We start from the raw sequence: 8,622 nt of genomic DNA on the forward strand, positions 1-8,622 counted from the left end.
GATAACATCCCGTGAGTCCAAGATTTATACTCTGAAAAAGTTGTTGTGCCAGACTCTGAGTAAAGAATTTTTTTAACATTATTTTTTTATTTGGTCAATTTCAAACACTATTCCTTGGATACAAAAATCATTTTCTATTTCTCCCTCCTTTCCCCTCACCCCTCCCATAGCTGATGCGCAATTTTGGGTATTGCATGTGTCCTTGATCAGAACCCATTTCCATGTTGGTGTTTGCACTAGGATGTTCATTTAGAGTCTACATCTCCAATCATATCCCCTCAACCCACATAATCAAGCAGTTGTTTTTCTTTGGTGTTTCTACTCCCACAGTTTTCCCCCTGGATGTGGATAGTGTTCTTTCTCATAGATCCCTCCAAGTTGTTCAGGATCACTGCATTGTCACTAATGGAGACATCCATTACATTCAATTGTGCCACAGTGTATCAGTCTCCGTTTACAATGTTCTCCTGGTTCTGCTCCTCTCACTCTGCATCACTTCCTGGAGGTTGTTCCAGTCTCCATGGAATTCCTCCACTTTATTATTCCTTTGAGCACAATAGTATTCCATCACCAACATATACCACAATTTGTTCAGCCATTCCCCAATTGAAGGGCATCCCCTCGTTTTCCAATTTTTGGCCACCACAAAGAGCACAGCTATGAATATTCTTGTACAAGTCTTTTTCCTTATTATCTCTTTGGGGTACAAACCCAGCAGTGGTATGGCTGGATCAAAGGGCAGACAGTCTTTTATTGCCCTTTGGGCATAGTTCCAAATTGCCCTCCAGAATGGTTTGATCAGTTCACAACTCCACCAGCAATGAATTAATGTCCCTATTTTGCCGCATCCCCTCCAGCATTCATTACTTTTCTTTGCTATCATGTTAGCCAATCTGCTAGGTGTGAGGTGATACCTCAAAGTTGTTCTGATTTGCATTTCTCTGATTATAAGAGTCTGAGTAAAGAATTAAATATTGAATTTATCCCAATCCTGATTAAAGAGTTGGTTTTTCTGACTATTTAATAGTTCTGTGTTGTTTCCAAGTTAACAAAGGCATAAAAATCTCAGTGCATAATACTGAAATTTCCTTAGATTGTTGAATTCCTCACTGGTGTAGGTGTAATGTGCTCTTCTAATCAGGGAGCTTTATCCAAAGAATCCAATGTCCTTTTCATCCTCTTGTTAAGTAAATTTGTTGTTGCTGGTGGTGTCAAATGTTACACGGTCTACAGGTACCTCTTTTCATTCTAATCCTGAGATTGAACTATTTGAGAGACCTGATATAGGCCTGGCCCAAAACTATACATATTTTGTAATTATACAGGGATATTTGTCATGATGGCAGCTAGGTAAAGCAGGGAATAAAGAGCCAGACCTAAAGTCAGGAAGACTCATCTTCCTGACTTCAAATCTGGCCTCAGACACTTTACTAAGCTACATGACCCTAGGCAAGTCATTTAACCCTGTTTGCCTCAGTTTCCTCATTTATAAAATGAGTTGGAGAAGGAAATGGCAAACCACTCCAGTATTGTTACCAAGAAAACTGTAAATGGAGACATGAAGAGTTGGACATGATTGAAAATGGCTGAACAACAAGTTTGTCCTTAAGGGACTAAAATTTTAAAACACACACCTCAAACTGCTATGAAAATTCGAAGTATTTATGCATTGGTTTTCTGGCTTTCAGGCCAGGCTGTTATAAATTGCTACCAAAAAAGCACTTGTGAATTTGTACAGTGAAGACTTTATCTTTTTTGAGCTAAGGCTGTGGTCCAACAGGAAACTACTCTACTCCTTTCTAGAGTGGGAAGAGTTAAAGGAGACTGAGCCAGGAAGGAATGTTGCTATGGTAATCCTGCTTTAGTCTAGGTTTCCTTAGTCTATAGAGCTGTCTTTCTGCTTCCCTGATTGTACATCTACAGAAAGGTTTTCTCTTAGGATTGCAGTGTAGCAGGCACCAAATCCTAGACACTCCAGAAGTGAATTAGTTTCCCCTTACCTTACAGTAGCTATTATATTGAACTCTAAATAGTTCAGTGAGGGAAGAACTTGGGAGATTATTTGCCTGCAAACCCAAGTGATTTGTAATTGGAGTTCAATCTCTGGTATTTTCCCAGAAAATTACCATATGAGTCAATAATAGCATAAAAACATAGCAGGGAGGATAGGTGGGATTTTAGAGGCTCTTTATAGTTATAGAAAGCATCATCTAGTATAAAGAATACAGCACTTTTTGATGTCTAAAAAAATGAAATGACCAAGAAAACAAATGTTAGAGCATCTGCCCATAATGACTTATTAAGCAGCTTGTTAAACAATGAATGCCAATTATATAACAAATTAGGATCAGGCCTTCCTCAGCTTAGCACTGGACCCCAAATACAGAGGGAGATGGATTTTAATGCATTAATAACCAAAGTTTAATAGAATATAAACCAGGATACAAGATTAGGTAATCAGATTTCTAACTGAAGAAAAGATTAGGGGCTTTTCAAGTTGGGCAAAGGATCAGTGTGTTTGAAGAGTTGAGAGAGAGGGCAAGCAGGTACCATTCCCTGAAACTAGAAAAAGAATTATATTATTTTGGGATTGTTTTATTTAGTTACATTAATTATATTTACATGAGGTGGTGGTCCATCATTCTCTCATTCCTTCATGGATGGTGAACAATCACATACCTGGGGTCTATGCTTAGGTCCTATCTGGTTTGTGTGACATTCTCCATTCTTCCCCAGATTTCATTTCCCCCAAAAGAACAGGAAAATTAACTGACTGACCAGTTTTCAGATAAGACATATGGGTTGCTTGAGATGTATAATGGTGAGAAAACTCTTGCATCAGTCTTTGGATCTGACTGAGTTTCTGGTCAGCATAACCCAGGACGTTAGTTAAGAATTTCTAGGCAACAAGTAGTGGTTGTCCACCTTCCCAGCCATCCAGGCTATGTCCAAATAATGCAATAAAATTTTCTTACAATTCCCATAATTGAATAAAATTTTCTCATTAAGACAGAAATTGGACTGGACCTATAATTGAATAGAAAGAGATGGACAGTGAAAGATAGAAATGGAGAAAGAAACAGAGACAGAGAGGTAGACAAAGACAGAGACTGAAACAGAGAGAGAGACAGAAATCTCTATATCATAGATATGATCTGGTTGCTTTTATGCATTCAAGTCTAGAAAGTGATCTATGTTACAGATCAAGACACAACTCAAGCACCTTTCAAGTGTTGACAGGACATGAATACAATGTTGAAGACCAATGGATGTAAGATGAAAGTTGTTACATATTTCTAAAGATGTTGCTTTATTTATTAATATCCTCTTGTATCATCAGAGCAAATAGCTTTGGTTTCTCATTTCTCATTGTCTCCATCTCTTTATGAGCCACCAAGAATAAAATCGAACAACAGCTTACAGTCTTAATTTCTTATTTTCTACAAACAAAACAAAACAAAAGAAAACAAAACAAAAAACAGTCTGGTGATTGGTAATCTCCAAAGCTAAACCTGCTTTGGTGACTGAGACTCTCTCAGATCTTCAGACCATATTCCTGCTGCTTGGACGACCTCATGTGAGTCCACAATTGCCAGGCATAATAGCAAAGGGGAAGTCTCTGGGAGAGGAGTTTCCCAGTGTGAGGTTGTACCAACTGTGCTCTGAGATTTAGAGGATTCTGCCTCCTGTCACATTGGGAACGCTCTTGAAGCCTTGCAGGCAACTTTACCAATAGAATGCATTCGAAGAGCAATGACTGATGCCATCTGCTGGGAGTTGCCCAGAACTGCAGGAACGAGGGGGCTATCCCAGCTTGTTTGTTACTGTAAATGACTGAGGTACTATCCAGATCTTTGGGAAATATTTACTCACTGGAAGAAATCTTGAAAAAAAAAATCCTATTCTACTTTTGCTAAACTTAAACTTCAAAAACAGATATTCTATACCTTTGAATTCCATGTTGGCAAATGGGTAGTTGAACTCATTATTCCTATTGGGGTCAGGAAGGGGATTATTTCTGTTTCCCAAAAATCTCTCAAAGTGAACATCGGGCTTTTTTTTTTATCATAATAAGCAGGCTTCTTGCCCAGAATTGTGTAATTGCAGAAAACTAAATCAAATGCAAACATGTATATTTGTGACTTCCTCCTTAAGAGAAGTTCATGACAGAACAGCTTTAGACGTTAGAAGGTGATAAAATGCAGTAGAAGTGATATGCTTTCATCTACTAAAAAAGTAGCTCACTATACATTTCATTTACAAGAAACTTTTTATCTTTTCCTTTTCTATCACCTTCACTTCCAAATATATCCCTCCACTATTTCAGTGAGCCATCTTTTGTAAAATAAAAAAGAGAGAGCAAAAATAAAATAAAAAAACTTTTTTATCAAAACTAATAAACATATCAATTATGTTTGCATGTATATTCAATGTTTCAAACGCATTATCTCCTACTTTTATAAAGAAAAGATAGAGGTGCGTTTTCTTGTTTCTTCTCTAAGGTCAAGATTATCATTTGAATTATATTACTTTGGGGTTGTTTTATTTAATTACATTAATTACATTTACATGAGTTGGTGGTCCATCATTCTCTCAATCCTTCATGGGATCTATGCTCAGATCCCATCTGGTTATGTGTGACATTCTCCATTCATCCCAGTGGAGATTCAAAGACTGTTCAGATTCTAGCCGACCTAAATGGCCTGGGCTGGTTTTTTTTTTTTTAATTTACCATGCAAGATAGAAATGATAATCTCATATTTTTATTACCCTTCTATGAGAGATACTATATAGTGGGGCATTCCTTGAATCCTCTAGGAACTAAGGAAAGAGTAAGAAGGTGTGAGGAACAGAGCTCCTCAATTCAAAATCCAGAAATAGAAAAATTTCAATACTTCAGAAATAAATCCTCTCATCTTCCCTCAAGCAGTTAATCATCTTGCCCTGCAATCATGGTTTACTTGAGATGTCAGGATTCTGAAGAAGAATTTATAGCATGGAATTTAAGGAACTATATTTCTCCTTTCTTTCAGCTAAATTCCAAAAAAATAAATTATGCATACCTTCTTCTCAACTCTACAATCTATCTTCCAACTTCATCATTCAACTGAAACTACTCTCTCCACATGATTTCTTAATTTCCAAAAATGGTGGTCCTTTCTTAGACCCCAACATTCTGGATATATCTGCCATGTTTGACACCATTGAGCCCCTATCCTCCTGGATAACCTCTCCTTTCTGGGTTTTGTGGCAATATTCTCCCCTAATTTTCCTCCAATTATCTGACCATTTTTTTCCCATCTCCTGTGCTGGCTCATCATCCATATAAAGACCACTAACTATAGTTGTTCAAGAGTTTATGCTAGAAGGCAGCTAGATGACTCAGTGGATAGCTAGCCAGACCTGGAGACAGGAGATCCTGGGTTCAAATCTGGCCTTAGACATTTCCTGATTGTGAGACCCTGACCAAGTATCTTAACTCTTATTGACTAGCCCTTACAACACTTCTGCCTTGGAACTAATACATAGTGTTGATTCTGAAACAGAAAGTTAAGAGTTTAAAAAAAATAAAAATAATAAAAAATAAAGTTACCACTATGCTTCCAGGCTCCTAGGTTTATAATCTCAGCATTACCTTCCACTTCTCACTCTCCTTCACCCCACAGATTGAAATCAGTTACTGGACTTCCAGTCAAGATGGCAGCTTAGAGGCAGCAAAAGTTCAAACCTCTGAAAACCCTCTCTTACCAATCACAAACTGAATGCTCCTTGGGCACCGAAATTCAAACTGAACAACAGGACAGAGCCGGGGAACCCTCCTCCTGGACTCGGATCAAAAAGTATGCCCCCCAAAAGCCAGAACCCTAGATCATTCGGATCTAAGGGGTAGGCAGAAGGAAGGTCCCAGGACCCATCCCCCCCAACCCAGAGTGCTGAGCCCCTGGCAGCAGCTGGAACCTCAGGGCTGGCAAAAGGGTCTCAGAGCCGGCTATTCTGAAGGACGCACCTTGAACACAACCTGAACCATTCTCGGGGATGCCCAACACAGATGGCAAGGGAAACAGAGAGAGATGGGGGGGGAGCCTGTAGGCCCCTGGCTGGGTCCTTTCATCTGAGTTTTACCAAAGGTTCCTGCTTCAGGGGAAATCCAGTCCAACCCAGCTGAAAATAATCCCATCAGGAGCCCTCAGAGCTCAGGGAGGCCAGGACCCCTCCCCACTTAGAGTGCAGGGTCTTCTGAAAGAACAGAAATCTCAGGGCCGGCAAAGGGGCTCCTCCGAAGGGAATACCTTGAAAGTAACCTGGGCCAGTCTCCGGGCATCCAACACAGAAGGCAGTGGAGGTTTCTGCTTCAGGGCAAATCCAGGCCAACCCAGCTGAACTTAATCCTATAAGGAGCCCTCAGAGCTCAGGGAGGCAAGGACCCCTCCCCCCTTAGAGTGCAGGGTCTTTTGAAAGAATAGAAACCTCAGGGCTGGCAAAGGCACTGAGGTACCTTGCTGACAGTGCTGTGCCAGGCTCAGAGCGTGAAAGTAAGGCAGTGGAGAAGCAACTGGAGGGAACTGAGAGCAGTAACACCTGAAACGCTGGCAGGCAGGGAAGGGCAGACCCTGAGCTTCCCCGGAAAGACAGAGCAGCTGCAGAGAATGGACAATTTTGCTGGGGCTAAAGCCTCGGACCATCAGACAAAGAGCCAGTCCTCCTCACTCAGATAGAGATGGCAAACAGTACAGAAGTACAAAAGCCTCAAAACACCATGAAAAGCAAGCAAGAAGGGAGTGACTTTAGACACATTTTATGGAGCAAAAATACAAAATACAGAGGAGATAGAATACGATACGCAAGAAAATGCTCCAAAACCTTCCAAAGGAAATGGAAATTCTCCACAACCTCTTGAAGAATTTAAATCAGAAATTATCAAAAAGATGGAAGCCTTCTGGGAGGAAAAATGGGAAACAATCCAAAAGGAATTCAGCAATCTGAAGCACGAAAAAAATACAAATAGAGAAACAGCTTGACCAAACTGAAAAGGAAAACCAGGCTTTAAAGGTCAGAATCAGGCACCTGGAAGACAATGATCTTGCAAAAGAGCAAGAATTAATAAAGCAAAGCCAAAAGACTAAGAAATTAGAAGAGAACATAAAATATCTCACTGACAAGATGACAGACTTGGAAAATAGAGGAAGGAGAGACAATCTGAGAATAATTGACCTACCAGAAAAGCCAGAAATAAATAATAATCTCGACATCATAATACAATATATAATCAAAGAAAACTGCCCAGAGATTCTATAACAAGGGGGAAATACAGGCATTGAAAGAGTTCACAGAACACCCTCTACACTAAACCCCTGAAAGACAACTCCCAGGAATGTAATTGCCAAATTCCAAAGCTTTCAAGCAAAAGAAAAAATCTTACAAGAAGCCAGAAAAAGACAATTTAGATATAAAGGAATTCCAATCAGGGTCACACAAGACCTTGCAATTTCCACTCTGAATGACTGTAAGGTGTGGAACATGATTTTCAGAAAGGCAAGACAGCTGGGTCTTCAACCAAGAATCAGCTATCCATCAAAACTGACTATATACTTCCAGGGGAAAGTATGGGGATTCAACAAAATAGAAGATTTCCAAGTTTTTGCAAAGACAAGACCAGAGCTCTGTGGAAAATTCGAAATCCAGACACAAAGAGCAAGGAATACCTGAAAAGGTAAATATGAAGGAAAGGAAAAAAGGAGAAAAATGTTATCTTTTTGTTTATTCAAACTCTCTTCTATAAGGACTACATTGATATCAATTTATATATATATTAATATGTGGGTAAAATGTAATGAGTAACTTGCAAAAATTGTGTGCATCATTAGAGTAGTAAGAAGAATCATGCATAGGGAATGTTGGGGGCATCAAGATGATGTGGAGAAAGGGGGGGATAGAAAAGAAAAAGGGAGGGGGGAATTATTAATGGTACTAAGATATACTCCAAGAAATATTGGGGGAACTAAATAGAATAATCTTTCTCACACAAAGATACACATGGGAAGGGGAGGGGAAGAATTCTCCTATAAGAAGGAGAGGAAGAGATTACTTAAACCTTACTCTTAGTGAAATCAACTCTGAGAGGGAAGAGCATCCAGATCCGTTGGGATCTTAAATTTTATCTTACCCAAACAGGGTAAGGAAGAAGGGAAAACCAAGAGGGGTAGGGGGAGAGGGAACACAAAAAGGGAGGGAAGAAGAGAGGGGAGGAGGAGGGAAAAAAGGGAGGGACTAGAAAAGGAAACATATCAAGGGAGGGGACTAGGGGGACTGATTTAAAGTAAATCACTGGCTTAAAAGGTTATAGCTAAAGAAGAAAGGTCAGATTTAGGGGAGGATATCAAAATTCCAGGGAGTCCCCAAGTGACAATCATAACTTTGAACATAAATGGGATGAACTCACCCATAAAATGTAGATGAATACCAGAATGGATTAGAATCCAAAACCCTACCATATGTTGTCTTCAAGAAACACACATGAGGTGGGTAGATACTCACAATGTCAGAATTAAAGGATGGAGTAAGACCTTCTGGGCCTCAACTAATAGAAAGAAGGCAGGAGTTGCAATCATGATATCTGACAAA

This window comes from Monodelphis domestica, chromosome 5 (assembly GCF_027887165.1).
Source record: "Monodelphis domestica isolate mMonDom1 chromosome 5, mMonDom1.pri, whole genome shotgun sequence".
Lineage (NCBI taxonomy): Eukaryota > Metazoa > Chordata > Mammalia > Didelphimorphia > Didelphidae > Monodelphis > Monodelphis domestica.